Below are 7,845 nucleotides of genomic sequence, written 5' to 3'. Positions count from 1 at the left end.
ATGTGCTCCCCTGCACGAAATGTGATAGCCCCTTCTGATGTACGCCAGTACTCTCAGCTCCTCGGTATCCCAGTCCCCAATTCACCTTGGCTGGCTGTCCCATTGAGAGTATCTTATCCAAGTCCTTGGTCCCACTATTGAGCATCCTGACCCGCTTGTGACTCTCAGCCAAATCACGTTCAAGCATCCTTGCTCTCTCTTGTTCACCAGTAGCAACTTCTCTCAGCTTGCTAACTTCCTGTTCCAGAGACTCATTTTTCTCATGTACAGCCGCAAGTTCTTCAGCAAGTTCTTCATTCTCTTCACGGCTCTGCACTAGATCGTGTTGCAACCTCAGATTTCCATTCTTGAGATTCAACCACTTATTTAGCAGCACGTGATAATCCTCAGAGTCTGTATCAACGTCCGAATCCGAGGATTCACTGGATTCCTCCTTGCGTGCACCAAATGCAACAAGGTTCTTCATCACCTTTCAATCTTCTTCAGACTCTGAATCATCAGACGACTGCAATGGAACATCTTTTTCCTTCTTTGAGTTTGGACATTCACGCCGTGTGTGTCCAACACCTCTGCACTCAGAACACTTAAGTTCTCTCTGTTGTGCTACAGGACAGTCAGCCTTTATATGACTAACACCTTCACACTCATAGCATCTTAGACATTCTCTTCTTCTGCTATTGCCACGATCACCTCCCTGGCGACCATACTGATTCCTCCCACCAGAGGAATTCATCATCTTACCCAAATTCCTAGCCAACATCCCCATGGCATCTTCAACATTCGGAGATCTTTGTCAGCAGCAAGAGCTATACTCCTTGATGCACCACCTGATGTAAAGACTGAACTACTGTATGTCTCCATCTCTTCTGCCTTCATCATACCCACAAGCTTGTCAAACTTGAGCTCATCCGTGTTTGTGGTCATATTCAAGACCGCCTTCTGAGCTCCCAACTTCATTGGAAGACAGCGTAGTAACTTCTTTACCAACTTCTTCTCTTTGTACTTCTTCCCAAGTACAAATGCTTCATGCGCCATACCACTGAGTTTGACACTAAAACTCGCCACAAAATCATTATCACCACCTGAGATTCTCAAACTGCGACCCAAGATGATCTAAACGTGTCCTCTTGACACTCTCATCTCCTTCAAACGAATTCAGCAGGATCTCCCACGCCTCTTTAGCCGAAGTACTCCCCTGAATCAGCTGGAACTGTTCTGCTTCAACCGCTCCAAAAATTACCGACAACGCCTTTGCATTAAACTTAGATGCATTGCGTTCTGCCTCTGACCAATCCTCTTTTGGCTTAGGCTTCTTCCAATCTCATGTGACTATGGTAGGCTCCTCCTAACCAATCTCCACAGCTGCCCACGCATCTTCATTGATTCCTCGAATCATCTGCTTCATGCGAGCCTTCCAATGACCATACTGGTCCGCATTCAACATGATCGCCTTCTGCACCAAAACAATCATGTCCATCTTCACCTTCAGGATTTCACCGATAACTTAGGTGCCCCGCTCTGATACCACTTGTAAGTGCAAGATGCAAACACAATAGTACTGCAGAAGATAAATCAAGGAGACAAAACAACTACAAGCAACACTTAAGCTTTATTAGAAATCGCCTTGTACACTCTATTACAAGATCTGCTTAATCAGCTTTACACAGTCTGTTACACCCTAACAACGGCTACTGAAAGATTCCTAAGCTACCCGCTTGTGTCTCTCTTCCGTCAAGTACTTCAGCCACTGCTTCAGCACGACCCACAACACTTCCAAGAGCATATTTCTCTCTATAAGATCAGCCTCTGTGTCTCTATCTCTTTACAGACGACCCATAGCTATCTTATATTATTCTCCACGTTCCTGAAACCCTGGTCTCCAAGGCAACATGGATATGAACATCTTCCATAAAATTAAGTGCAGCTTTCCTTTTCTTGGAATGCACTTATTCCTCTTCTTTTAAGTCATAAACTTGCTCCTCAAGTTTATTCCTCTTTCCATATCTCTAGGATACTCTCTTGCTCTCTAAGTCTACACGACTCCAGCTCAGCACCTTGACTCCACATGGTATTCACCACTCAACACGACGTCTGCTTCAGAAACTACGTCAGCGACTACTTCAGGCCGGGCATCTTACATAGTCACTGTCAGTCAGTTGTCGACGTCTGTAGTACTCTGGGTCGATAGTTCCTTTCACGGCCGCCGAGATTTTCTGTGTGTGGTCAACTATAAAATCAGTCTTTGCAAGTCTGATGTCAGAAAACTTAGCCACCCACTTCTCATCCAACATCATGTTTGTGGTCTTTGCGCCAGTGTGCAGAAAATGCAGCCCCCTTGCTGCCCCGATGCACATTTCTAGACGTTTCTTCCAAGGAAGAGAAGCATTCTGAGTCTTGTAGAGATGCTCTCTCATTGTCCCGTGAGCCACGTAATCATAAACTAATATAATTTCACCATTTTCATCGCACCACCCAATTAAGGAGACTAGGTGCCGATGTCTTAGTTTGGAGAGCATCTCGATTTCTGTTTGGAACTAGTGAAAGCCTTTGTCGGAATTTGAGGTAGCTCTCTGCACAGCTACATTTGTACCACCATCAACATCTCAACATCTCCTCTATACACTTTCCCAAAACCTCCAAGACCAAGCAACCAGGACTCATCGAAGTTCTTAGTAGCCACTTTGATCTCAGAAAAAAGAAGCGACGACACCCTCTTACATCACTTGCATGCTCCTTATGTTTACATTTGTAGGCAACTATCACACATAAACCAACAATAAGAGCTAAAACAACCACCCCTGCAACATACAGCTGGTTCTTGGACGGACCACGTCAGACTTGTGGGACTCGATGTATGGAATCACCCATGAACCAGGTATAGGATTAGGACCGGCAAGATTACCATCTGAACCGTTTATCTTGAAGATCTCAACTCCATTAAGTATGGAGTCATAGTACTCCGGATGTTCCTTCTCATTTGGATGAAGAGCAAACCCAAATACCCTCGCCACTAGGGAGATTCACAATGTAATCTTTGTGCCAAGCAACACCATTCCTTCCCGTCCACCCAACTACATCGGCTTTCAGTTCTGTTGTAAAGTTGTTTAGGTAAATTGTAAATACGCGCTGGTTTATTTTATCAACTACATCCGACTTGCTTCCCAAGACTAGCTGTCGTGTAAGGAACTTTATGGACATAATGATCTTGTGTTGCGGCTGGAGAGGTTTTGGAGTCTCCGAAAGAAGACAATAACTTGGGTTTGACATCAGAATTCCATGTCTGGTTATGTGTGTCAGTTAAATCACTAAATTATATCAATACTTTTGCATAATACTTTTACATAATAAACATAAGCAAAATATAAGAATTTTTAAGCAAAATATAAGAATATTACACTAAAAATTTCTAAATTAATAATGTTGGGACTATGATAATTTATTAATTTATAGAGTAACTAATTTACAAAGTTTCTTTTTAATTTTTTTTCTATTCTAGAATATTTTTTTATAAGATTAAAAATAATTTATTTGACTATTATATTAACGTAATTTAGAAATTCTACATTCATATTGCTTTTATCATATTATTTGGCATATATAAAATATGATTCATATAATTTAAATGTGTTTTAGATACAATTTTAATAATTATTATCAAAATATGTTGAAATATTAAGAAAATTTCCAAATAATTTCATTTGAATATAAACAAACATAACATGGTTTTTTGTACTTATACAAAAAATTACATATATATATATATATATAATTATTAATTTTATGATTTTAATAGGACCATATATTTATATAGGTTATTCTAAAAAAAATATTATCTTATTATTTTATCGATTTGTGTCCGGTACAACTGAAAACTGAAGAAATCTATTAGTCTATTGAATATTAATTTATAAAGTTTATACTATAATGTTTTACATAGAAAACATAAGCAAATATGTGATAACAACTGGAAAAATGACCATTTAGTTCCTTAACAATATGATGACTAGGCAACATAAGTCTTCAAGTGTGTGTTGACTTAACAAAATTAGACACCTGAAAAGTCCACGTTGAATACGTAAACCACACCGTTAATTAGTCTAATTTTATTAGTCTTTGTAACACCTTGCTCCTTATCTTGCCTAAATCAATTTTAAGAAGAAAGCACATACAAATACATTGCCCAAACAAGAACTCCAAAACGAATCTTATATGATCTTACACTCCGTAAAGAATGGGTTAATTATTAGAGTCTGAAATTTATATAACTAGAGAAGTAGAATTGATAGGTATTGAAATTGTTTCTGATTTCATTCTTGTCTACAATTTGACAATCTCTCTGATGTATGGAATCACCCGTGGACCAGGTATAAGATTAGGACCGGCAAGATTATCATCTGAACCGTTTATCTTGAAGATCTCAACTCCATTAAGTATGGAGTCATAGTACTCCGGATGTTCCTTTTCATTAGGATGAAGATCAACAAATATACCCTCGCCACTAGGGAGATTCACAATGTAATCTTTGTGCCAAGCAACACCATTCCTTCCCATCCACCCAACTACATCGGCTTTCATTTCTGCTGTAAAGTTGTTTAGGTAAATTGTAAATACGCGTTGGTTTATCTTATCAACTACATCCGACCCGCTTCCCAGGACTAGCTGTCATGTAAGGAACTCTCATGGACATAAGGATCTTGTGTTGCGGTTGGAGAGGTTTTGGAGTCTCCGAAAGAAGAAAATAACTTGAGTTTGACATCAGAATTCCATGTCCGGTTATGTGTGTCAATTAAATAACTAAATTATATCAATACTTTTGCATAATACTTTTTACATATAAGAAAAATATAAGAATTTTTAAGCAAAATATGAGAATATCTTACAATACTAAAAGGGCTATATAATCATCAGTTAGGCTATCCATGTAGGATTAATAAAATCAACCAATAAGAGATCTTTAAATCACCGCATCAATCATTTCTTTTTATCTGAACCGGGCTTTAGTTTGGGCTGATTTTACACTTTTATTCGGACCAAAGAAGGACCATTTTTTCTCCCTATTTTCGGGTGAAGCTTTCACAGCCGGTCTTCTCCGACTCTTCCACTTCGCTGACATCTCCGTTCTCAGAATTTTCAGTTGCCTTGAGCTACTCTTGATCATTCAATGGTGATCTTTAAATCTCTTTCTTCATTGTTTCGTTCCACCCAAATATCAAAAACCTACTCTGAAGAAACTATATGGCCATCTGTCCTCACCACCGGAAATCTCCCGTCGCCGTGTATTTCAACGATTCATCACCCGGACCAGCCAAATGGGAGCTACGAGTTCCGTTAATTCATTGCAAACCAAACTATCCCCGTAGTAGCTGTTAAGATTGTAAGTTTATGTGCATTGGTTATATCCATTCTGGAGACTTGATTTGGGTCAGTTCTGTTTTAAATCATTCATGTTCATTGGTTTAGTTATATGAATTAACTCTAAATCAATCAGTGAGGCAAGCTTTGAACTTTTGAAATGGTGCTTTTTTTACATGCAGTGTAACAAAGCATCCTCAACTCGCTGTTGTTGCGCGAAGGGCAGTAAAGGACACTCCAAAGGATATCTGCATAGAGATATAAATCCTGATGAATTTCCCATGGGCCTAGGCCGGATATCTAACAAAGTATGTTTCTGCCATTTCTCTTATTTTTATGAACTTTGCCAAAAGGGGATGGTATCATTGATAAGTCTCTGTTACTAGGTTTATGTAATTGACTTGTGACGTGCCAAACGATATCGTGATGCCAACACCAACCGCCACATCCCTTGCAAGTATTTGTTACTACCTTGTGATCCATTTTGTAGATGCTAAACTATCTATCTGTTTAAGTGTTAAGGCATATTATATAACTTATTACCTTTATTATATACAGAGATAACAAAAACTTTACAGGGACTGCACACGCGATGATCCATTTGCAATACACATATGTAAACAGTATGTAAACAGTAAACTGGATCATCTACGAATCTACCCTCATGTATTTTTGTTTCTTTTTGACAGAAAAAAGCAGTTCGATGATTTTAGCCCATAAAAGTTGTCAGTAAATGTACTCTGGTAAATTATTACATGCTTATGTTCAGAAACTTGAGTCACGTAGGATCACGCTGACCCAACTAGAACAAGAGATTCAACGGGCCAGATCCCAAGTAAAAAGTCTACCTGTCTATTCGTATAAGTATGTACATATATGATTATTTTTTTCACCGAATGTCTTAAAGTAACTATTTTGATTACTGATGGTTATATAGTTAGGGCGTATTCATTGGAGGGTCTCTTATAGGAGGAGATCAACAGCAAGGTGGACTACCCATTGGTCCCGGCAACATCAGATTCGGTACGTAACGGATTAATATATTTGTTTTGTGTGTGGGCGTTCTCATATTTTGGGACTGTGTAAATGTTTAAGTTCCAAGCTTACCACTGATGACAACACATCTGTCGAATACCTGGCCGAGAACGAGCTTAGGATGTTTGTTGATGTGCGTGGAGAGGAATAGAGTTCTAGGCAACTTCAGAGCCATAACGTTTACCCAAATAAGATGATTCTTTTCGCCATATTCTTTTTTTTTTTTGCAGAGATTTATGGATGATGAAATGGAGAAAGTAAAATGATTAACAGGAGAATGTACAGTTCCATTACGAAATTTCAAGTGATGTTGATGTTATGATGAGCTTAAAACATTTAGAGCTGAGACCTTCTTGAAATTTCAACCTTCGTGGATGAAGAGTCAAAAATCAAGGCTGGTTTGGTGAATATTGAGGGTCTTCAGCTAAGTTCTACTAAAAACAATATTTTTCACAGCTTCCAACGATAGATATTTTGATATTTAATTCGGGCTGGACTACAAATCTTTCATTTAGTTTTCAATCGATAATTGCACATTTAATTTTCAGAGCTCTGTGCTAATGTCGTCGTTGTTGTGTGTGTGTTGATAATTTGGACAGGACCAAACGACTTTGAGATTGATTTCGATATGTACAAATTCAATTAAATATCGAGAAAAAGAAATCCTTCAAGGATAGGATCAAGAATGAGATCAAGAATGAGATCCTTCATCTTGGTTTAACTATTCAGAAACTAAATTTTTGGCTGGTATTTCTTTTGTTTGTAGTGTAGTTGAAGTAAATTTTTTGTTCTTTCTAACACAATTTCTAATCACCAAAAGAACTTTATATCAAATACTGTACTGTGTCAGGGTGAACATGATTCATTTCGTGACTTACTGATATGCTACACTTCTAACTAACAAACAATGATGAGATTACAGATCTTATTCACTACAAAGATCACATAAAGGGAAAAGAATCGATCAACAAATCACCTGGGAGCAAAGAGAGAAAAGCAAAACAGAGAACATGCTCACGTGTGTGAATTAAAGAGGCAAAAGGAAAAACAAAGAAATGTCTTTCTTGTAAACCAATGTAACCAAATTTTCTCAGAAAATTCATTTGCTCTATAAATTTCGTTAACCAGTGACTGTGAGAGACAAGTGAAAGCAAGCAAATTTTAGGTCAATAATTGTTTCTATATATATTTATGAAAGATTTTTATATTGTTAAATGGCATCTGATATTGAAACTAAATATTTTTATTTATTCTCAAATCTAACACTACAACATTTTGTAAAGAAGCCAAGCATTTATATTGCTAAGAGTATATTCTATAGACGAAGAGACTCTCTATCTTGGACAACATCTCTTATGTTTAAGTCAAGTTAAATCGTCGTGTTTGCAAAACTCAAAACTAAATAAAGTTCTGGGACACGACAAACCGAAAACACCTCTGCGTAGCGCAAAATATAGA

The sequence above is a fragment of the Brassica napus genome, chromosome C9 (genome assembly GCF_020379485.1).
Source record: "Brassica napus cultivar Da-Ae chromosome C9, Da-Ae, whole genome shotgun sequence".
Classification (NCBI taxonomy): Eukaryota; Viridiplantae; Streptophyta; class Magnoliopsida; order Brassicales; family Brassicaceae; genus Brassica; species Brassica napus.
This window is presented reverse-complemented; position numbering follows the sequence as displayed.